The sequence below is a fragment of the Manis javanica genome, chromosome 1 (assembly GCF_040802235.1).
Source record: "Manis javanica isolate MJ-LG chromosome 1, MJ_LKY, whole genome shotgun sequence".
NCBI lineage: Eukaryota > Metazoa > Chordata > Mammalia > Pholidota > Manidae > Manis > Manis javanica.
The window spans coordinates 236,588,077-236,611,909 of NC_133156.1; the positions used below are offsets into that span (position 1 = coordinate 236,588,077).

The 23,833-nt window shown below is 49.8% G+C and overlaps 1 long non-coding RNA gene across 1 annotated transcript in view; it reads left to right on the forward strand.

The window, feature by feature from the left end:
• Window positions 1–22,582, forward strand: part of LOC118973920 (uncharacterized) — a 63,393-nt gene extending 40,811 nt beyond the window's left edge. Inside the window, exon 5 of the long non-coding RNA XR_012122903.1 lies at window positions 13,767–22,582. This is a non-coding gene — a long non-coding RNA (uncharacterized lncRNA). The remainder of the gene's footprint in view (window positions 1–13,766) is intronic.
• Window positions 22,583–23,833: the final 1,251 nt, after the last annotated feature.

Below are 23,833 nucleotides of genomic sequence, written 5' to 3' on the forward strand. Positions count from 1 at the left end.
TTATCACACTATTCCCTTCTCTGAGGGTCCCTGTAATGTAGGGATTTCCTAGTTATTTTTCTGTTTTATGGCCATTTGAAATGGCTGTGACTATGGCCTATGTGCTTAGAGTTGAATTATATATTGACAGATCTCTCCAGACTCTCTCACACACTCACACATGCTCACAGACCCATCTCACGCTGTCACACATCCTCACACCTCCCTTGCTCACATAGCCACACTCTGTCAACTCTCTTACGCACATTCACACACTCACACACGCTCTCTCTTACACGCATAAGCACCTCATCTACTCCCGTCTCGCTGCTGCCATGGTTGGGCCTGTAACTGCTGCGAGCTGTGAGCCGCAGGCCGAGGAGAGCCGCTGCTGTCCCTGGGCTTGGAGCCCCGTGGGTGGCTGGCTGGGCAGCGTGTAAGTGTGCTTTGTGGAGCCCAGTGGCACCTCACTGATGGCAAAAGGTGGGCTGCAGGAGTGGGTGCTGACGCTCCAGCCGTGTTCCTTATTTTCACTTTAGTCAGATCAGCTTCACGTGGAAAAATGTGTCTGCTAGAGCACCTCATGAGCTTTCTTTTGAAGAAATAATGCTATTGTTAAAACGTTTGAAAATGGCTGGCCTGCTTCCTACAGCACTGAGACACTTGGGCTGTATATGTCCGGCATCTGCATTTCCACAGCCAGTCATGCAGGGAGGTGGGTGAGGTCACTTGGGTGTGAGTCTGGCAGTAGCAGCTGGAAACTGGGGTGGCTGTGTTTGTGGAGATGGGGGTGCTGGCAGCAGGGCTTCAGGGGTGGGAGAATGCTACCCTTCAGAATGCTTTTTGGGGAAGCATGGCACTGTTTTTTCTCCTGGAGCCAGCCCCTCTGTGACCCACCCATCTGTCCATGCCCTTCTCCACCTACCCATCTGTCCAGGCAGCCCTCCCGTTCTAGCGCCACCTCTGGTCTGCCCACCATTCACCATGTCGTGAGCTGCGCCTGGGGAGAATTGGCAGTGCATGGCCTGGTGAGGCTGGGGCCTGGCCCTGGACCACTGCAGTGCGACCTGCTGCTGGACCTGAAGAGACAATTGGGGTGGGTCCCTGTTGCAGGCTGTATGAGAAAGTCCAGTCCAGCAGGCTGATCAGGTGTAAACACAGGGTGAAAATAGGGAAGATGGAATATCCCGGGGTGCAGTTTGCTCTGAGGGGCCTTCTTGCCATCACAGCATATTCCTGGAGAAGCTGGTGATGCCAGGAAATCAGGCAGGTCAGGGAGGCAGGGCCTCAGCCACTAGACCTGGCCAGGCTGGGACTACCTGATTCTGGTTGTCAGCAGATGGCCTGGATCAGAACTAGGGGCCAAGGGGTAGACCAGAAGTCTGGGTTAACTTGGCGACCGTGTCAGGCCCTCTCTTACCTCAGAGCCTCGCACCAGCCATCCCCTCGGTCTGGAAGGCCTTCCCCCAGATTTCTCTCCCATCGACTCCAGCCGTGGCTCCAATCTCACCTCTCAGCAAGTCCGTGTTGACTGATCTATTTAATGTACAACCTGCCTCCCACCTCCCACCGCCCAGCTCTCCTTCCCTACTCCTTTCCCCCCCAGAATATGTGTGACCTTTGACCCACTATATAACTATATATGTATTAGGTAGGCTTGTTGTTCATTATCTACCTCCCCCTTCTAGAATGCAGGTCCTCAACCAGTGTTTGTTCAGTGAATAAGCTTGACTCTGGCAAGTAGGGGCCATTCTCTTCCCCACCACCTGCACAGGGAAGGAAATTATGTGCGATGTTGGAAATACAATAGATCTGTCAATGGCACAGGAAATCAGTCTATTCTATTTGTTGGGGGACAGTCTTTACAATGGCCAGTTTACTAACAGAAGAGGAAACAACACCATTGCCAGGCATGAGTGATGTGCCTCTGTGGTTGGCACCATTCATATCCCCATTTTAGAGATGAGGATGCTGAGGGTCTGGGAAGGTACATAATTCACTCTAGGACTTGCGGCTTCCAAGCTAAGGTTGCTGCTTGGGCTCCCCCAGCTCCAGAAGCCTCTAACTGTTTCCCCTGCTCGTTTGCCCCCAGGTCCATGTTGCCTCCCCTGAGGAATGCTCAGGGGGCCGCACCCCCGTGAGAGTGACTCAGTGCTTCTCTGGGATACATAGCGGCTCCTATCTCTGCTCTTTAATGCTGTCTGCCAGGGATGGTGAGGGGGAGGGGGAGAAAGGAGGAGTCAGAGGCTGAGGCTGGGAGCCGCTGGAGGCTGTGTGCAAGGCTCCCAGTGTTCAGTCCCTGGAGCAGGTGCTCAGCTCTGGCCTCGGCCCGGCAGAGGCTTGGAGTTGCAGCTTCAATTTTCACTGGTTTCTCTGCATTCTGGTTCTGCAAAAGGGGCTTCTCGCTGTCTCCGAGGCCGATGAGATCGCAGGCGAGCTTGCTGAAATCGGGTCCCTGCCAGAGCAGCTCTCTGCAGCCAGGACTTGGCGACTGAGTTTGTTAGCATAGCCCTGGGTCCAAGGGTCACTGCCTGGCTCTTCATGGGCAGTCAGTCTGCAGCATTGTGTGTGGTGGGGTGTGTGTGTGTGTGTATGTGTGTGTGTGTCTGGGGATTCAAGGCCAGGGGGCTGCCCTGGTGCCAGGGCTGGCCAGGTGCTCTGAAGTTCAGTCATGTGGCCAGCTGGGCTCTTGCTCCCAGGAAGGCACTGGGCATCCCCAGGACCCTGCTACAGGCAGCAGAGAGAGGTCTGATGATGGGAGGTCCAGTTCCAACAGGTTGGAGCGGATCCTCACCACGTCCTTTAGATGCTCACTGTAGCCAGACACAATTCTTCTGCTAAATGGAGCTGAGGTCACGAGTTTGAGCTAATCTTTTTGGGGTTTGGGAACCTGTGGGGACTGACCATGTGTGGTCAGCCTGAAGCCCTGGACCAGCTGCTCTTCTTCCCCTGACCCCAGGAGGATCAGCTTGTCCCAGTTTATCCAGCAGGGCACTGTCTTACTCGCTAGGAGTGGCATCAGCAGTAACATTTACTGAGGCTGCTGTGTGCCAGGCTCTGGGACGCAGAGTTAGATCGGTGTCACTGCCCTCCAGCTGCTCATTCTCTAGAGGTGAACACCTATTTCATGCAACTGGAAGTTCAACAAACTGGAGTGTTTCTGAATCAGGTGTATGCTTGCAGCTGAGAATCCAGGGCTGAATAAGACACACAGAATTACATTCTTGCACAGCAATGACCATGATGCCAGTCCTGATGGAGGTCTAGGGAGAGAGGCGGGTGCATGAGAGGGTCTCCAGCGCTAAGCTGGGGAGTTGGAGGGGGTCCTGGGAGAAGTGGGGCCAGAGCGGAGACCTGTGAATTAGGACATAGTCATTTAAAGTTTGGGGGTGGAAGAGTGTTTCCCACAGAGGGAACAGCATGTGTGAAGCCCTGAGACTAGACAATTCAGGACCAGAAGCTAGTTCAGCATAACTGGAGAATGGTTAACAAGATAGGCAGTGATGAGTGATGCAGGGATGGTAAGCAAGGGACAGATTGTAGGGAAGAGAGAAGCATAGAGGTAGGTGGCTGGAGGGAAGAGGGAGGGTGTGTGGTTTCTGGAGGGTGGTCAGGGGGGCATCTGGCAGGCTGTACTCAGGCTGGAGTTTGGGGGCTGCAGGGGACTGGTTGGTAAGCGAAGCCACCGAGGCGATGCATGCCTCCAGGGAGAGGGCGAATGACAGGAGGCCAGGACCCAGTGCAGGGGTAGGGCAGAGGGAGGGGCTGCCAGAGCAGAGGAGGCTGACCCGAGGCCAGCACACCGGCAAACCCAGAGAGGGAGATGGCCCGGAGGGGCGGAGGGACATGCTCTGCGGAGGGGCTTCTGCAGGGGTGAGTTCACCAGACAATTTCGGGGCAGGACAGGGGAGAGAACTAGAGGGTCTCCTGGACCTAACGGAGGCAGTGAGCATCAGGCAGAGGCCAAGTGGGGGATGAGGAAGGGGGGCAGTGGGGCGGCCAGCTCTCGAAGGCCCATCCGGAAGGCAGAGAGTCCAGACCCATGTGTGTGCTGTTCTTTGAGAGGAGCCCGCAAGCTTGAGAGTTGATTGCAGAAAGCTGGGGGAGCAGGCCGCCTGACCAGGGCCGTGGTGGCGGCTAGAGGCAGAGAGGTCAGGAGGTGAGCTTGAGGGCTGGGCCTGGGGCGGAGGGGGCTCGAGACCTGCTCAGAGATGGGCCAGTGGCCCGGAGTGGGGGCTCCCTTCTGCCGGCCTCTGTTCCTCCGAGGAGAAGCCAGATGCTGACAGCAGAGCGAGTCAGTAGCTCGGGGCTCAGGGGAGCGTGAGGAAGGCTTACGGCTCTTGCCTGGGGGCTGGAGGCCGGGCCAGGAAGCAGGGAGGCTGGCTGGGCAGAGCGGGGTCGCCTGGGCCGCGGCCGGGACACGGGCATCTCCGGGGGCTTGGGTTCCCTCTCATGGAGGTGGTGCGCACAGGGCGGTGCACCTGTGCCCAGGTGTGGCCTCAGGTGGGCTGCAGGTTCCTGGGGCGTGGTTTCCTTATCTGAGTGGTGAGGGGGCCAGACTAGAAAAGCAACATGGGCCCCTGGAGACCTGGGATTAAATTTAAGGCCAGGCTGAAGACTGAGTTTATTTCACTCCTTATTAGCGTAGGAGGGGCGCCAAGGAGAAGTGGATATTGAGGCATGCCTGGAATGCGAGCCCAAGAGGAGGGAATTTCATCACTACTTTGGGATTCTGCACTGGGTTCTTTTCCATGGAATTTAGGTTTGTAGGTTAATTGTAAAAATGTTACCAGGAGAAAAAGCCCTCCTGACTTCCCACAGTCGATCTGTCTAGTTGTTGAGTTCCCCTGTCTGTTTCCCTTCTGTCTGCTTGATTGTCGCGTCTGGACTATTTTGCGGCTCTTTGGCATCAACAGCTGGTGGTGGAAAAGTGCAGAAAGGAGGTGAAGGTGTTCATTTGTTTCCATGTTGGCAGAGCTGATGGAAGCACCTATTTCTTCACCCATTTGTTCTTTCATGATGAAGAAGCCTTCAGTTAGAAGGTGAGTGAATGAATTCACACTGGAATCAGGGGTGTGGAGAGACCAGTTAGTATTTCCTTTATCTCTGCTCTCTTGTCCTCTGCCTGTCATAATGAAAAATTATGAAAATTGAAAATAAGCATTTATAATAAGCTCCATGAGGGACAAAATGCAAAAAGAAAGCAAGTGGGCTGTGAGTGCATTTGGCTCTGTGCCAAAACTAAGTTGGAATCAACACTGGTCTTAAGGAATTTGAGAAATGTAAATAAGGTTGTTATTTTCTCACATGTTCAAGCACCCCTGTCACATGGCAATATGTCATGCATCCTCATGAAAGGAAGCACGTTACAGAAAAAAGCATTTCTGTGCCTTCAGACTCCATCTTACAGGTCGAGAGACCAGCGGGGAACGCTGGGGGCTCTTACTTCCGCCTAAGCCCCTGGAGGCTTGATGGAAGGCATCAGTCACCTCCCTAGCTCCCCTTTCTTTTCCTCTGTGAGAGCAGACATTTCTTTGGGAGCGTCTGTACTTTTGTGGAATCTGGAGAAGGGGCACCACCTCCAGCCCCCTGCCCGCGGGACACTTCTCCCGGGCTCCTGATGCCAGCCGTTTGAGAGAAGGTCAGTTTCATCCTCTGGAGGTGACTTACTCTGGAATCCCCTCACCTACTCTGAGCCGGACTGGGAGCCCTCTGGGCACCTGTACGGACTGTCCTCCAGGCAGCTCCATCAGGCTGAGTGTCCCTTTGCTTCTCTGTCTTTAACTATATTAACAAAATTGAATATGAAATGTGAAACTGATATGAAATAATATGTGAAGCGAATATGAAAACAAAAGTGTGCACAAAGCTTAAGTGCATGTCCTCATGAAGCATTACGAGGTGCACACGCAGTTGTCCAGAAGGAGCACTTCTCTAGTGCTCCAGGGGGTCCCTCATATCTCTCCTAGTTCTGTCCCTGTGCTGCTCCCCAAGGTGACCACTAGCCTGACTTTTAATAACACAGAGTAATTTTGCTGTTTTTCACCTTTATAGAACGGAATTATACTCTGAGAAGAGTATGTATTCTGCTGTTCCTGGATGGAGTATTTTCTAAATGTCACTTGCATTACACTGACTAGGTCGTCTACATAGTCATTTTTTGCCTGTTGTATCTATCCATTATGGATTGAGAGGCGTGCTGTGTTTATTTATTCTTGTAGTTCTATTAGTTTTTGCTTCATTTATTTTGATGCTCTGGTGTTGGGTATATACATGTCAAGGATTTTTATGTCTGCTTTGAGAAATGATGCCTGTATAAGTATGCAATGCCCTTCTTTATTTCTGATAATTTTCCTTATTTTCAAGTCTGCTTTTCTGAAATTAATGTAGCTATTCCAGCTTCTTTTTGGTTTGTGTTAATGTGCTACATCTTCATCTTGTTACTTTTAACCTATCTGCCTGTAGATTTTAAGTAGTTTTATTGTATTCATCATACAGATGGGTCTTATTTTTTTTTATCCACTTTGACAAACTCTGTCTTACAATCAATGTATTTAGACCATTCACATTAAAGTGATTATTGATGTAGTTGGGTTAATATCTACCATATTTCTAACAGTTTACTATTGTTGTATTTCTTCATTTCTTTTTTCCATCTTTTTATGCCTTCTTTGGCTTTAATTGAATATTTTTTATGACTCTATTTTATCTCGTCTATTAGAGTATCAATTACACTTATTAAAAATTTTATTTTTAGTGGTTGCCCTAGAGTTTAAAACATATATTTTCAACTAATCTATGTTCACCTTCAAAGAACAAGATCTGAGTTTCTTAACCTATATCATTTTCTTTCCCTCTGAAGATTTCCTTTTAACTTTTCTGATAATTTTTGGTAATGAATTTCCTGTTTTTTGTCTGGTTGAGAAAGTTTTTTTATTTTTCCTTCACATGTATTTAACTCATTTAAACAGATTTATTGAGATATAATTGACATACAAGAAACTGCATGTTTTTAATGTGTATCATTTGGTGAGTTTGGACACATGCATGTAACCATAAAAATATCACCACAATCAAGGTAACAGACATGCCCGTCACCTCCTACTGCCGCCTTGGCACCTTCCTTTTTTCTGACGTACAGAGAGCAGTGCATAATTAATGTATATAACCTGGTGAGTTTTCTCCCTCACTTCTGAAGGATAATTTCTCTGGATATAGAATCCCAAGTTGGCACTTTTCTTTCAGCACTTTAATATTTGACTCTACCCTCTTGCTTGCATGGCCTCTGTGCAGAAGTTGGCTGTAATTCTTATCCTGGCAGATAAGGTGCTTTTCCCTCTGGCTGCTATTCAAGATTTTCTCCTTGTTTTTCATTTTCTGCAGTTTGGATGTGATATGCCTGACTCTGTTGTGTAGATTTGTTGGTATTAATCTTGAATGATTAATCTCTGAACTTCCTGGACTTGTGGTTTGGTGTCTGTCATTAATTTTGGAAAATCTCAGCTAGTCTAGTTTTAAAGATTTCTTTTGCTTTCTTCTCTCTCTTCTCTTTCTGGTGTTCCCGTTATGCATATGTTACACCTTTTGAATTTGTTCCTCAGCTCTTGGATATCTGTGCTATATTTTTCATCTTTCTTCTCTTTCATTTCTGTTTGAAAAATTTATTTTGACCTATCTTCAAGCTCACTGATTTTTTTCTTGACCACGTCCAGGCTATTAATGAGTCCATCAGAGGCATTCTTCATTTCAGTGCTTTTGACATTACAGTGTTTTAAAATTTCTAGCAGTTGCTTTTGATTCTTAGAGTTTCCATCACTCTGCTTACAATACCCATATGTTCTTGCATTCTACTTTTTCCATTACAGTCTTAATGTATTAATCATAGTTATTTAAAATTCCTTGTCTGATAATTCAAACATCTGTGGTATATCTGAATCCGGTTCTGACGGTTGATTTGTCTCTTCAAACTGTGCTTTTCTTTGCCTTTCATCATGCTTTATACTTTTTGTAGAAAGACAGATGTGTTGTCTCAGGGTAAAGGAACCAAGGTAAACAGTCTTTAGTGTGAGGATTCATGTTCATCTGGCTACAAGTTGGGCTGTGTCTAGTGTTTGCTGTATCTTTAGGTACTAGAAGCTTCAAATCCCTTTGAATGCCCATATTTTTCTCCTCTTAACTTTGGGCTTCCCTAAGTACTCCTCCTCAGAGAGGGTCTGTGACTCACAGTGTTTCAGGTGTGATCCAGGTGTTCTCTGAGCCCTGGTGGTGTAATGGCAAGGCCTTGGAAAGGAGAAGTGTCTGTACTCTTCTGATTGAATCTCAGTCTTTAATGGGCCTTATTTTGAGGCTGTGACCTTCACAAATGATATAGCTTTAGACCCCTATGCTCTACTGTCTTCCTTGGCTGCAGTGTTCCCGATCTATTTCCTTGAAGCAATGATCCTTGTTAACTATATTTCCCCATCATTTTTCTGGTCGGCAATTCAGGAAGCTGGAGAAAGCGTTGTATTAGGAGGAATGTCCTTCCCCAGCTGGGATACACCTGGCAAAGGCTTCTCCCTTGGAGAGCTGCCGTTTATTATGGAGAATGCCCTGGTCATATCCCATAGGATCTCCCTTTCCTTCCTGGCCAGAGACTTGAGGGGATTTTTCTTGGCTTTTCATTGTCAGAATTTGGAGGGTATCCTGAGGTAAAGCCCCCAAAGTATGAGAGGCCTCCAATCCTGTATTCCCAGGAGCATCTCTCTTTTAGGCTAGTCCACACTCAGCCTTCAACAGTTCATCAAAATTACTACGTAAGTGTCCCTACCCGTTTATCACTTAGTCTAGATAAGATCTTGATGTGACTCTGAATGTACCTTGTTTTTCCAGATTTAGGGATAGCAGTTTGCCTTGCAATACCAATTTTCTGATGAGTCCAAGAAAAGTCATGGTTTTCAGTTTTCCAGATATTTCTTATTACGAGGACAGTGGGTGATGACTTCTGATCTCTTTACATGCTGAAGCTAAAACTGGAAGTCCAAAGTTTACTCTGATCTTGTCTTGGGTTGGATTCATGGCATGTTTTCATCTCATTTTTCTCTTGTTTTGGTGGAAGGAATCTTCCAATAGCTTCCTGAGGTTTGTGGACAGTAATATGTTGACACCTTGAATGACTGACACCATCTTCATCCCACTTTCACACTTAGTTGATGGTTTGGTTTGGTATAGGATTCTGTCTTGGAAATAATTTTCCTCCAGATTTTTGAAGACCTTGCTGCATTGTAATCTAACATTCAGGGCTGCTCCTGAGAATCAAAATTATTCTGGTTCCTGAGCCTTTGTATGAGACCTATTTTTATCTCTCTGATAGTTTGTAGGACCTTCTTTTTGTCCTCGGTGTTCTTAAATTTCATGATAATACACTTGGGATGAGTTTATTTTCATTTATCATACTGGGTGTTCAGTGGGCCCATTAGGCTGGAAACTGTCTTTCGGTTCTCAGAATTTTCTTAAATTATATCTTGATGTTTTCCTTTGCTCTGTTTTCCTTCTCTCCTTCTCTGGAACTCTATTTTCAAATGCTACGCTTGTTGAATAAATCCTTCAGTTTTTGCTGTATTTCCTCTACTTTATCTTACAATCTTTCTAATGAGCTTTCTGTTCCTGATATTAGGTTTGAAATGGTCAATGCTGTTTTTATTCTCTACATATTCCTTTAAAAAATATCTTTTTTAATGAATGCCATATCTTTTTATCTGCCTGAGAATGTTAATAATAGTTTTTCTGATCTTGATGTTTTCTTGTCTGTGTGTTATCTCTGTTCCCCCCAGATTGCCCCTTTTCTCCCTGTTTTGGTCTCTGTCTCTCATATCAGAGGCTTCCTTCCGATGTCTAAGAATCTTGTTACCTGGCTCATATTTAGGAGTGGGACTTAGGAAGCTGACTGGAAGCACTGAAGTGAGATTGTCAGCTGTGGGCTTCATTGTAGAGGAATATGGCTGGGGCTGCTTTGTTGCCGAATCACTAGCTAATCAGCATCTTTAGGTCTTTCTTTCTGGGCTAGTTTGAGTTAATCCTCTTCCTGAAGGTGACAGGTTAGACATTCTGGAAGCTGAATGAGAGAAGGGGGTTGGGAGTGGGGGTGCACAGTCTTAGTTTTCCGCACACAAACCTTCATTTCTGTGTGGCGCTCTGGTCCTTGCTGTGCCTGGTACCTCCCCATCTAGGCCCCTCCTCTGTGCTCCTTGCTCCGGAGAATCACTTTTACTCCTCTGTTGGGGTGGGAGAAGGGATTTGCAGACCCAGCTGCTTCTGAAACAGACGTTAGCTCTCCTTTTCCCTTCTTGAAGTATTTGGGGCCACCAGATTCTGAGCCCTTTGTGGATTCTGTTGGGTGGATCTGGTGGTGCCTTGGCAGGACTGCCCTTGGACCTGGGATGGGAGTGCTGGAGAGTCCTGAGTCCCCTCTCCCAGCTGTGCCCTGTCCCCAGGATTAAGGGGGCATGCCCACCCAGAGCTTGTACCTCCTTCTCTCTTTGGGGGAGGAAGGGAACCTTGAAATTCCGTGTCCAAATGACTCCCACCCTGGTTCTAGGGCCTGTGTAGGCTTCCTCCCCCCGAGCTTCCTGTGGGGTGGGGGGACTATGCTGCCAACATGTGTATACCTGGGCTGAGGTGTGGCCAAGGGGTGGCCATCTGTGGGAGGTATAGATGGAGCAATGATGGCAAAGCCCCTCAGATATGGCAGAGCTGGGAGTGGGAAGGAAGGGAAGGGCCAGGGGCAGGGGCTCTTCTGGAGCAGAGTGCAGGGATGTCTGAGGACTCGACCCCAAATTTGAGCATGAATGCTAAGGTTTGAATTGTGTCCTCTGGTAGAGGTATATGGAAGGCCTAACCCCCAGTGCCTCAGATAGTGACCTTATTAGGAAATAGAGTCCTTGTAGATGTCATTAGTAAACAGAAGGTTGTATTGGAGTATAGTGAGCCCCTAATCTGATAGAGTTGGTGTCTCTGTAAGATGAAGGCCACGTAAAGACAGAGACATGGGGAGATTGTCTTGTGAGGGCAGAGGCACGATGGGTTAACAAGCCAAGGGACACAGGACTGCTGGCCGTCACCAGAAGCTGGGAGAGAGGCATGCGACAGACTCTCCCTCAAAGCCTCAAAGGAACCAAGCCTGTCCACAGCTTGACTGTAGACCACCAGCCTCTGGAACCTTGAGAGAATACATTTCTGCTGTTTGAAGCTGCCCAGGGTATGGTTGCTTGTTCAGCAGCCCTAGGAAGCTACAGCACCATCCTTTCATACCAATATGAGGGCATGTTTGTCACGAGAGAGGAACAATGATATTTTTTTCATCCTTTCAATGAACCTTGTTATCTTGGTTTAGCTTTTATTTAGAGTTTGGGCATGTGGCCTCCTGCTCAGGCCTTATAAATGTCAAGGGTGAGCTGGTTTCTTGGCCTTCCCCAGTTCTGGCTTGGGAATCAGCTTAATCCTAGTTGCCCAGCCAGTGACCACCGCCCTGTGCTTCCAGCTGCTAGCGTTTCACCCTGTGCTCCCCCTCGCTGCTCTGCCCCTTGCAGGTCTACACTGGTGCTAGCCAGCAGAGCATTCTTTCGTGATGGGAATATTCCTTATCTCTGCGTTCAGTGTGATGGCCACTAGCCATATGGGGCAGCTGAGCTCTGGAGATGCGCTGGTGCAACCTACAAACTGAATTTTACAATTTATTTAATAAAAATGTAAATTTAGCACATGAAGCTAGTAGCTAGCCTATTGGGTAGTACAGATCAATACTGTAAAACAAAACAAACCACAGATATTTTTGTTTTCTAGGTAGTCAGGGAGGTAATACAAGTAGAGGGATGCACTCCCTCCGCTCTCTCTACTGTCTCTGGCAAGACTTAAATTTTAATTCAAAGACATCTTAGAACTAAACCAGCAATAGTGAGTTAAAAGAAAGATCCTGTTCCCGCATAATGGATGAGCCCCATTAGATGGTTGTGTGTGTAGGGTGGCTTTTGCAGTAGTCTCTCCCGTCACAGGTGAGGGCCTGGGCAGGTAGGAGGCTGCCTTGCCTGTGGCCATGGATGGACTTGGGGTGTCTGCCACCAGGCCTGCTCAGCCCCCCATCCTCATTACTCATGGGTCCTTGGCCAGCTGGCCTCATCTCTGGCGGTTTGGCCTTCTGTCGGGGATGCTCAGAGCTTCCCGAGACTGCACCAGACACGCATTCATGATCCCAGACATTCAACTTGGCCTCCCAGGCCCTGCGGCCACTCGGCTGCTGGAAAACAGATTGGGTTGGTAAAAATATGTGTGTGTGTTCTCACAGAACCTGAGAAAATCACACCTCCACTTTGACAAAAAAATCTGTTTGTGCCACTCCAATAATCACCTCCTAACTCGTGGGATAGCAGGCCATATGTCTGTGAAGTGGCTAGCAGTGGAGATGGTCTACCTCTGTCGCGCTTTACAAAGTACCTTTTCCTGGCTGATCAATCCTAAAATAAAAAAGAGCCAAGCCACAGTCTTCTGCCTCCAAACAATGTTCCCAGTCCAAACTCCTCCTGGAGGTGGAGTGTGTGGGGCTCGGACACTGGCCTCACAGGCTCACGACACGCGGCATGCGTGTGCTCAGGGGTGAGAGCAGCCAGCTGGACTCTTAAGTTAGAAGTTCAGTGCGGGGTGAGGACAGATGCCAAGACCCAGAGAGTGCAAGCTGGGAAGGTTCTGTCTGTAGAAACTTATGCTGGGGTTTGATTAAGTGGGGGACCTCCCGCCTCTCCGGGGAGACTGGGGCGTTCTGACCCCAGAGGCTTCTTGTCCTCAGCCCATCTTACGTTGTGATGCTCCGCCAGGCTCCAATGAAAGGTAGAAGGTGAGCGATCTGCAAGTGCGCCCCTGGCCTCCTGCCTCCACTCCTGGCCCTCAAGGCCTTTTTTGAGCATGTGGCTCAAGAATTCAGCCCTGGAGGTGGTCATTGTCCTGTGGACGCTAGTGCACTCAACAGAAAAGTGACAACCCCTAGGAAGGGTTTCTTTTCTCCCTGAACTCTCCCCAGAGTCAGCTAGAGCTATTCTAGAATGACGAGCATCTTTCCCACAACACTGCGGAACAAGCTGGTCTCTTGACAACTGACTTTGTGACTTTAGGTTGATCTCAAATGTTACATATCTTGATTTTCTCACTTGTGACTCAGAAGGGCAGCGTGAGAAGAAATCAAGTTGAGAGATGCAAAAACACTGTTAAGAAGTTTCTGATTTCTGTGCCCATTTCAGTTTTATGTTACAAAATCTACTTGTTACATAAACAGTTAACACTATGTGTTGTACTCAGGATGACTCATGCTCATTCCCTTATTTAAATAAAAATTATTGACATCCTTTGTGGAGTGAATTTACTGATTATTTGGAAGATCTGGGAAGTGGAGTTTACCTCGTGCTTTTTTCATTATCCATCAGGTGAGAATTTATAAAAGAGTGTTAGGGACTGAAGGTGCCCCCCACCCAAATTACAGGTTGAAGTCCTAATTCCCAGCATGCTGGTATTTGGAGATGGGACCTTTGGGAAGAAATTAGATGGTGAGGGTGGTGCCCCCACGAATGGGATTAATGCCCTTATAAAAAGAGACATGAGAGAGAGAGATCTCTCTCTCCACCATGGGAGGGCCCATCCGTAAGCCAGGAGCAGGGTTGCACCGGAGCCCAGCCTGCTGGTGCCTTGATCTCTTCCAGCCCCCAGGACTGTGAGAACCAAACGTGTCTTGTTTAAGCTGCCTGGTCTGTCGTATTCTGTTACAGCCACCTGGACTGACTGAGACGAGGAGCGCGGTCTGTCATTGCCATGGTCTTCGCGGGTCTGGCCGACTGCATGAGACGTACACGCTTGTCCACTCCTGGGGGCCTGCCAGAACACTTCAGCCCCCAGGAGGGGCCTGTGGAGACCTAGGAGCCAGCCCTCACTGCCATTCCCAGCGCTGCTGATCGCCCAGGGAACACAGGGGCTCAGTAAGAGGGCGCTATGACGGACGGCAGCCGCGCTCCGGCTCGGAAGGAAGGCCAGGCGCCAGGAGGGAGAGACACCTTTCATTCCCGAAACCGGAAGTGACATTGGCATGCAAATATTAGGCCTGGACCTCCAGGGCCCTGCCTCGGATGTGCCCTTCCCGATCTCCTCCAGCTGGAAGCCATCTGCCCTGGAACTCCCTCGGCGCGTTATCTGCTCCTCTGAGCACGCACTGCTGTCTGCCTTCGGAGAGTTATGAGTTATTTCTGAACCCGCCTTATCTCGCTCGCAGGACCGCTAGCGCCTCCAGGGTCAGGGCTTTTGTAAACACCTGTCATCTTCCTGGGAGCCCACCGCGGGCCTTGCCCAGGGGTTAGCCCTCAGCTGCATCCAGTCCTGCGTTGCGTCAGATGCCGTTCCCGGTTGCGGGGCTGAGCGGTTTCTCCGCACCTGGAGGCTGGCGCGCTGGCACCTCGGGAACGCAAAGCCCCAGAGGAAGCAGCCCTGGGAAGGCCGAGGGGTGCGTTGGCTCCTTCCCCGCCCGGCTGCGTTCCGTGCCCGTGAGCTCTGTGTCTTCCCACCTAGTGTCGCCTCTCTCTGCTGTGTCCTCCCCGCCTCCCCTTCTGCTGGGCTGATTCCCCAGCCAGGGGCCATTTTCCATCTCTCCCTGTTGGAAGCTCACCTCTCTGGTCCCTGCAGCTCCCCCAGCCTCCTCCTTCCCTTCCTAGGCTGGCCCTCAGCCCCGAGAAGCCCCCTCTGCCTCACTCCAAGGCTGCAGGGACCTGGCGCCCCTCCTGTCCTCCTCTGGTGGCCTGCATCTAAGTTTTGGGGGTGTCCTGCTCCTTGCAGGATTGGGTGTGCACTTCCTGGTCTTCATTTGACTCACCCTGTCTGCAGTTCACCCCACTGAGGACTGTCTTCTGGAAGTTTCTGCCCCTTTGGCATCCTCATCAAGTCGCCTTGTTCTTGTGGGGCAGCATCTCTACCAGCTCCTTTTCCTCATCTTTAACTGTTAGTGTTCATCGGCCTCCACACACACACACACACACACACACACACACACACACGCCCCTTCCTCCGCCTCCGCCCTAACGGCCCCATCCCGCCCGGACCCTCCTGCACAGCCCTCCCCACCGGGGGAGCGCCCTCAGGCAGCAGGACCCCCCTCCGCCTCTGCGGACCACTCCGCCGCGGCTGGAGTCTTGCACTGGTGCTCCTCCCACGTCTTGGGATTCAGCCCACTCCGTCTCAGCGTCTGCCGGGGGGTCTTTCACGGCTGGCCCCCTCCTGCAGCAACAAAGTCCCTGGCAGATGCCCAAAGGCGAGATGTTTGTCCGAGCCTCCCGCTCTGCCTACAGGCGTCTTCTCTTCCAGAACGAACCTCTGGTCTGCATGCCGGAGCCTGGCACAGGGCACCTCAGGGGGCCGGTCTTCACATACCTCACCGCGGTTGAGACAGAGGCTCTGTCTTCTGGGCTCCCACAGCCCTTCAAAACCTTTTATTAAAAACACCTGTTGCATTTTCCGGTAATTGCTCGTTAACCAGCTAGACTGAAAATAACAGGGCTTCTGTGTGCCAGTCGCTGTGCTGAGAGCTTTTCACGTTTCAGCTCATTGTATCCTCACAACTGCCCTGGGAGAGAGAGATTGCTGTGGTGTCTATTTAAGAACATAATGGGGAAACCGAGACACAGAGAGGTTAAGGAACTTGCCTAAGCTCACGCAGCCAGCAAGCGTGGAAGGCAGGTTGGGTCCAAGTCCATACGCGTGGCCTCTGTCACCTACAGCAAGCGCTCTGAAGTGTCTTCCTCACCCGTCTCTTCACCCACAGGATGCTGGTCACTGGAAGGCCTTCGGTGCACATGTGAGTGAGCCCCACTTTCCTCCTTTCTTCAACTTCCTCCATCCACATTTCCCTTTGAAATCTCCCTACTCTTTACTTTCTTGGTCCATTTCTGTAACTTAAGTGAGAAAACAAATTCAGGACACTCTTGCTACCCTTTGTTCAAACAAATAAATTTGATCTTATCCATGGAAGTGAGCACCACCCACCTTAAACAGTCACTCCCGGGACGTCACCACCCCCTGGCACATTTCGGATGGCTTCTTTAGGAGCCAGCTGTAGGGACAGCCCGCCAGTAGTCTAGGAAGCATTCCGTGACTTTGTATCACCCCCTGCACAGCACCCGCAACACCCCAGGGATTCTCCCAGGTGTGTGTTTACCAACTGGAAGTGCTTTGCCTGGCATGTCATCAGTGTCAGTAAGTATGCAGAAATGATGTACTTAAAAATTCCTGTTCCCTAAATGGCTGTCACGGCCTGGGAGGCAGAGGGGGACACTGCATTTGGGCTGCTGAGCAAAGCACCACAGACTAGGTGGTTTAAAGAAGAGGAATTCATTTCTCCAAGCTCGGGAAGCCCAAGGCTGAGACCAAGGTGTCGGCAGGCCTGGGTTCCTGAGGTCCTGCTCTGCAGTGTGTAGATGGCTATCTTCTCCCTCTGTGCGTGTCACTGTCTCAATCTCCCCTTCTTATAAGGACCAGTCGTGTTAGAACTGGACCCAGCCAGTGACCTCATTGTACCATAATTACCTTTTTAAGGGCCCTATTTCTAAATACAGTGACATTTTGAGCCACTGGGGGTTAAGACTTCAACAGATGACTTCTGAAGGAGACAGTTCAGCTCCTAAGAGGCACTGACCGAAGCTTCGGCTGTCCTCAGCTTTGCAACAAAGGACTCCGTGACCTTGGACACGACCCACCTTGATGGGTTTCAGTTTCCTTATCACCAACATGGGTAGTCAGACTAGACCACCCTGGGTATTTACAACTTCAAAGCTTTATGATAACCTATAAAAACATCATGTTAGAATGAAATATGGCTTCTGGGACACAGGCAATACAAGGGCTTTTGGCATTCAAGGCTGCCGACCCACAGTGTGGTCTGAAGTTTCTCAGTATTTGACAACAGGCTTTATTATCTCTTCAACTTGGTCAGGCCAACCATTTCTCCTGGGTTCTGAAGGTAACAGCAACACTGTTTTCCTGGAAACATCCTCAGTGAAATATTATTTGATTTTTTTCAGTCTTGAGTTCCCAGGTGGAAGCTCCTACACATGACCTAAAGGAAGGAAGGTGTCTGGTGCTTTCTAAGCGGACCAAGGGCACTTTCTTTTCCAGGTAATTCTGTCTATACAGGCTGTTAAAGGGCAAAGCCAGACTAAACAACTAGGGGATGAGAAAGAGTCGGCAAGGACATCACAACCCTTCTCATTGTGGGCATGGAGGCAGACCCACTCAGTTTCAGGACAGCTCTGCTCAGCTTGGAACCCACCTGTAACTTTCAGGATCCCTAGAGTCAGCTGGGGTGGGCAGCGCTTTAAAAACAAGCCTGGAATAGCTTGCAGCCCATTCTTACCTGAGCAGTGACGCGGCAGATTCTCGCACCCCAGCGTCTGTCCTGCTTCACGGGGCAGTGGTTGTGCTGCCCCAGCCAGTCCCTCTAACTGGGCAGTGGGGACGGTGGGGAAGAGGAGCTGGTGCTGGGTGGTCTCTGAGCAGGACCAGATTCTCCTACCTGGGAGGCAGGGGCAGGAGGAGGTTGGCTTCATCCTTCCCTTTACTTTTTAAAACTCGTCTTCAAACCCAGCATCTCATAGCTGTGCAGGCAACCAAACTTTTCAGATTCTTAGTGTCCTTCCCTGTGACATGCAACACTGATGCCTAGGGGAGTGGGTGAGGGATGATGAGAATCCTGCTGGTGTAGAGCAGGGGGCCTGATCCGTGGCAGCTATCAGATGGTTTATTTGTGCTAGCCTCTGTTGGTCTGGGTGAGATTGGACAAGGCTGGACGTTGGGTTGAAATTTCCCATCAGGAATAATACGTGCAGCCACTTTTCCATTCAGTGCAGCTGTCTGTGCAGTCAACACGGGTCCAGACATTAGAGGCACACGGCACATGCTCCCATTCTTTCTCTGGTCCTTTGCATCTCACTGGAGATCCGTGGGATCTCCTTTCCCATGAGGGATTCACTGGGCAGAGGGACATGAGCCCGTCCAGGGTCATAAGGCTACAGGAGGATGCATGAGGCCCTGGCCTGCTTCCCCTACTGCTGATCCTGCAGTCCGAGGGCCAGGCTCCTGTACAAGGTGCTCACCGTGGTCCCGCAGAGAGCCTGCCTCAGCCCTGCAGGGTGCACGGTGAGTGCCGGGGCCATCACGCAGGCCGAGTGTTCCGTTTGTCTGAGCTTGTCAGTTGTAATCACAGGAGGCACGGCACAAGAATTTAGAGCGAAAACTTGGCTTTGCTAAGGTGTCCTCTCTTTCCCAACATAGGTGAGACCATTTTTTATGTAATCTGCTTGAAAGAAATGCATTAATGCATTTAGTGGGGGAGGAGAAGTGCTTTCATTCTCTGATGACTTTTCTCTCTCGATTGCATACCAAAGTTGTCAGATCAGTAGGGAATTGTGTGTGAGGTTTTGTCACGGGGAGAGGCAGTTAGGGGATTTGTACCTTGATATTCCCCACAGGGGTGGATCCCTTCCCAGGACAAAGGGTAGGTAAATAGAAACTCTAAAATGCATGTGACCTTGCAAGGTCCAGTGTAGGCCTCCTGCTGGAGTGGGTGGGCGTGGCAGTGATGAGGGACATCAGCTTCATCAACATGAGAGGGGGCCCCCTCGGGGCCTGAAGTGTGGACACACCCCAAGAGCTGGTCATACTTAGCCCAAGGCTGGGGGCTGAGGACACCCCCTGAAATAGTTCTGGGGGTCTGTCACTTGCAGAGGGTCAGGGAGGAGAAGGTGGCTAATGGTAGGTATCGTCGAGGTGAGAATGCTGGCTTTAGACTCAGGCATATTCAGCTTGGATTCTTGCTCTGAAGTAGGCTGAGAGGTTTTAGAAAAGTTAGCCAACCTCTTGACATTTCTTGAAGTAAAATGAAGATTATAACACTGACCTCAAAGGGATGCTGAGGGGATTTGATGAAATGATACCTGTAAAGTGCCTGGATCACTGCAGATGCCCCACCACGGTGTTCCAGCAGGCTTCAGACGGGCACATGTCTGCTAGGCAGGCTGTACCCCTGGCGCTGTCCCTCACTCACTGGGGACCTCATGCAGGCTAGTCAACCTGCCTCAGCCTCAGTTTCTTTGGAAAATGGCTATAATAATACCAAGCTCACAGGGTTTTCATGAAGCTGACATGTGGTGATGTATGTACAAAAAGATTAGCATGGACTATAAAATGCCTCCCAGTCTGAAGGCTGTTTCCAGGAGGGTGGGAAGCAGGATGAGGATTCAGGAGGCCTGCAGGGAGATGGAGACCACAGGGGCGAAAAGAAGTGACAGTGGAGACAAGTGGCCTTTTGCTAAATGTGGTCTGGCACTGCTTCTGGCTTCCAGGCCCTGTGCTCAACATCCAAGACTCAGAGACCCTGTCTAGTGCTGGTGCAGAAGGCTTAACCCCGCTGCAGGGCCGGCCCACTGCCGCTGTCCATCGCCTAGCTCTGTGCCTAGACGGCTCACTCCCCTCGCCTAGGGGAGATGCCCCGACCCCTTGCCTGACCCCAGCACATGTCCTGATTCCCTGGCCCTGCCAGCCACTCGCCTTCCAAACGTGTTTCAGACGGTGGTGGCTACTCTTCTAAGGCTCCTGCCTCCTCTAGTTGTCCTGCCCTGGGCCCTGATGCCCTGTGATGGCCCTGCCTGCCACTGAGGGCCAGCTTAGCTTGACGCCCTGCGCCCAGGGCTCAGTCCTCAGCCGTGTTTCCTGCGGCTTCCTGCCCCAGTGGCCCCCGCTGATTGCCAGCACTGTGCTCCACGCTCAGCCCAGGGCCCTGGGGCCAGCACCCCCCAAAGATGCCTTGGGGGGAAGTGATGAATCTCAATAAATTCACGGTACTGCCTTTAGTTTTCTTTTGAAAAAGGCACCAGGAGTAGCAGAGCTTCTGTGCTGGTGACCCCAGGGCTCCTGGCAGCAGTGCCCACTTGTGTGCCCCGAGCACTTGGAGTCACATAGCCAGGAACCAGAGAACCCGCTCTGGAAGCCTGTTCTGGCTTTGCTGTCTGGGGGCTCCCTGCCCTGGGCTGCCAGCCCTCCCTTATGCCTCCCGGATACATCTCTCCCCCTGCTCCCCAGCCCCCAGCCCCAGACCTCAGCCACAAGGCATGGTCCTGTGACCACGCCCACATAATGTGGGGCCTTCTCCACAGTCCATTGTGCCTTAGTTTCCCTCTGGAATACATGACGCCATAGCAGCACCCACACAGAATGGGTGGTTCTTGGCCAGCCATCAGATGAGTTTAAGAATGATGACATTTTTTTCTTTGTAAGAAATAAAGGAAAAGACTGTCTTGCTAAGTCAACAAAGTGGCTTATATGGCTGTTCACTTGGCCAGGCAGCTCCTCAGTGACTTGTAATGGGCCTCAGCTCTGCCAAACTCATTTTTCACTGCAACCAAGAAGATTTATCATTTAAAGTGTCCAGCAATCTAAGGCCTGGTTGAGGAGCTTGCAAACAGCAGACAGGGCCGGGCAGAGGAGGTTAGGATGGTCAGGACTTTGGTGGTCTTGGATACCAGCCTTTTATAGATGAGCATACTGGGTACCCCTCTCCCCCTCCCTGCCAGAGGAAGGGACTGGCCAGGTCCCAGTGGGTGGCATCCGGGCAGGACTAGAACTCGGGCCAATGGACTTGGCCCAGCTCTGTCCTGACAGTGTTCATACCAACGTCCCTTATGAAGGATTCTTATGCAAAATGCAGCTGCTGGGGGAGCTTGAGCAGGTCCTCTTCAGGAGGCGCTGGAGGGGTTCACTGGGGGGAATCCCAGCCTTAGCATCTGGGAGCTGGAGGAGGAAGTGGGGAGAAGCAATCGTTGCTTGCCTTTGTCAGTCTGCCTTGCAAGCCTGGATGTATTCAGTTGGGAATTTCTCTCCCTCAAAAACAAAAAACCCCCCAAAACAAGAAAGATTTGCTTTGAGCTGTATGGAGCATCTCTTAAGGCATTCCTCGTCACAGTGCTGGTGAGGAAGTGGTGGTCAGTATCTTGTCTGTGGGCGACAGAGAATTTACGCATCCAGCCCCAAGTCACCCTGGCTGGGAGATGGAGACGTAGGTTAGAATTCAGCATCTCTTGCTGTGACTCCCAGGTTCCATCTTCTCTCAGTATCACTGAACCGATGGCCTGCGTCTGGTTGATGTGTTCACATGTCTTAGGGCCTTTCATGTGGCCTGGGGGAGACCCCTTCCACCTGCTGCTTCAGAGCAGAAAGCTCAAACCTCTGTGCAAAGTCACAGTGAGGTAGATTTCAGCCCAGCACAGGGAGAATTGAATCAGAGCTGCCCTGGAGCGGGGGGAGCTGCCCGTGGGTGGGGAGTGGTGCTCCTGACACCCTGGGTGTCGTCTGCAGGGAGTGGTTCTTGGACAGGGCTCCCAACGGGGCTGGAAAGCTGGGCTTGGAGCTGTGGAGGCCTCCTTTCTCTCTGGCAGCCTCCAGCGGCTGGCATTCCCTCTGTCCTCTGCATGCCTAGTTAGGGCAGTACACTGGAGAGAAACTTAGGACCCTGCCCTTAGAGAAAGTACTGTCTTGTTCACCCAGGAGGGCTGTGCCCCTGGTCTGCTGCACCCTTCCCACGTGGTGCTGACACCAAAATGGGATGCAGGGCGTGGGGAGGCTTTGGGGTGGAGTTTTCGGAGCACAGACCGAACCAAGGGCAGATGTGGAGCTTCGGAGTGTCAAAAGGCCGGTTCTCTGCCGCCAGCCCAGGGTGGCCTCCTGCCGAACGTGTGAACAGCGTGTGGACAAAGAGCCCTGGCCAGACACAGCCCCAGGACTTCCAGAATCCTAACTGCTGCACAGCGCTCCCGAGAACCTCTCATGTCAAGGGCATAGGTTTATAATAACAAATTTCATCTTTTGAAATGCCTGCTTGACTGCATATCCCAACTTCTAGCTAGTTGAGAGAGTATTTAAACCTAATGTTTGTAGACTGATCACCGTTTTCTGTAAACCAATGTGATTTGTTCCTCCAAATCACCAACAGATCTGGAACCTCATGTGAACATTGCCTTGTATTATTAACTCAAGGAGAAAACATTCCGCTCATTATCTGCTGAGGTCATCTCAGTGTTTTTCTTGTGTCTATTAGTCAGAAATTCAAAAGTTCTAGGCTATAGAGTCCTTGTACTCACTATCTGGTTTTACAATGACCTGTAAATAATGATTTATCACATTTTACACACACACATATATATATATATATATATATTTACACATACACACGTATAATATATAATGTTATATACAGTTATATATAATAAATTGTGTGTATATAAATTTTTTACCTTTTTAAAGATTGAGATATAATTCACATACCATAAAAGTCACCCCTTTAAAATGTATACTACAGTGGTGTTTAGTATATTTATAATATTGTACAACTATCATTGCTATCCAATGCCAGAACATTTATAACATCCTCAAAAGAAATCCCATACCTCTAAGTAGTCACGTCCCATTCCCTCCTCCCCCAGGCTCAGGCAGTCACTAACCTCTCTGTCTCTATGGATTTGCTATATAGCTTGTGAATAAAATCGTATAATATGTCGCCTTTTGTGTCTGGTTTCTTTCACTGAGCATAGTGTTTTCATGGTTCATCCATGTTGTACCATGTATCACTTATTCATTCCTTTTATTAGCAAATACAAATAAATGGGCGCGCCACATTTTGCCGATCTGTTCCTCAGCTGATGGACAGTTGGGTTGCTTCCACTTTCTGACTCCTATGACTCTGCTGTGCACGCTCCTGCAAAGCGTCTGTGCGGGACCTACGCTTTCAGTTCTCCTGGGTACGGACCTAGCAGAGGAGTTGCTGAGTCATATACTAACTACGTCTGACTTTTTGAGGAACTGCCAAGCTGGTTTGCAGAGTGGCTGCACCATGTTATATTCCCACCAGCAGTTCATGAGGGATCCAGTTTCTCCACATCCTCAACATCTTTTTTTAATTAAAATATCATCGATATACAATCTTATGATGGTTTCAATAACACAACGGTTTCAACCTTCACCCATATTGTCAAGTCCTCACTCCCTTCATTGCTGTCACTGTCTGTCAGTGAAGTAAGATGTTGTAGAGTCACTGCTTGTCTTCTCGGTGCTGTACTGCCTTCCCTGTGACCTACCTTCATTGTGATTGTGAATTATAATGCCCCTTAATCCCCTTCTCCTCCCCACCCACCCACTCTCCCCAGCCCCTGCCCTTTGGAAACCACTAGTCCGTTCTTGGAGTCTGTGAGTACGCTGCTATTTTGTTCCTTTTGGTTTTGCTTTGATTTTATACTCCAAAAATGAGTGAAGTCATTTAGTATTTGTCTTCCTCCGCCTGGCTTATTTCACTGAACATAATACTCTCCAGCTCCATCAGCTCCATCCATGTTGCTGCAAATGGTAGGATTTGCCCTCCTCTTACGGCTGAATAGTATTCCATTGTGTATATGTACCACATCTTCTTTATCCATTCATCTACTGATGGACACTTAGGCTGCTTCCATGTCTTGGCTATTGTAAATAGTGCTGCAGTAAACATAGGGGTGCATATGCTTTTCCTAGTCAGGGATCTTTTTTCTCTGGGTAAATTCCTAGGAGGGGAATTACTTGCTAAAATGGTATTTCTATTTTTAGTTTTTTGAGAAACCTTCGTATTGCTTTCCATAGAGGTTGACTCAATTTGCATTCCCACCAACAGTGTAGGAGGGTTCCCCTTTCTCCGCATCCTCTCCGGCATTCATTTTTCTTGTCTTTTGGATGTTGGCCATCCTAACAGGTGTGAGGTGATATGTCATTGTGGTTTTAATTT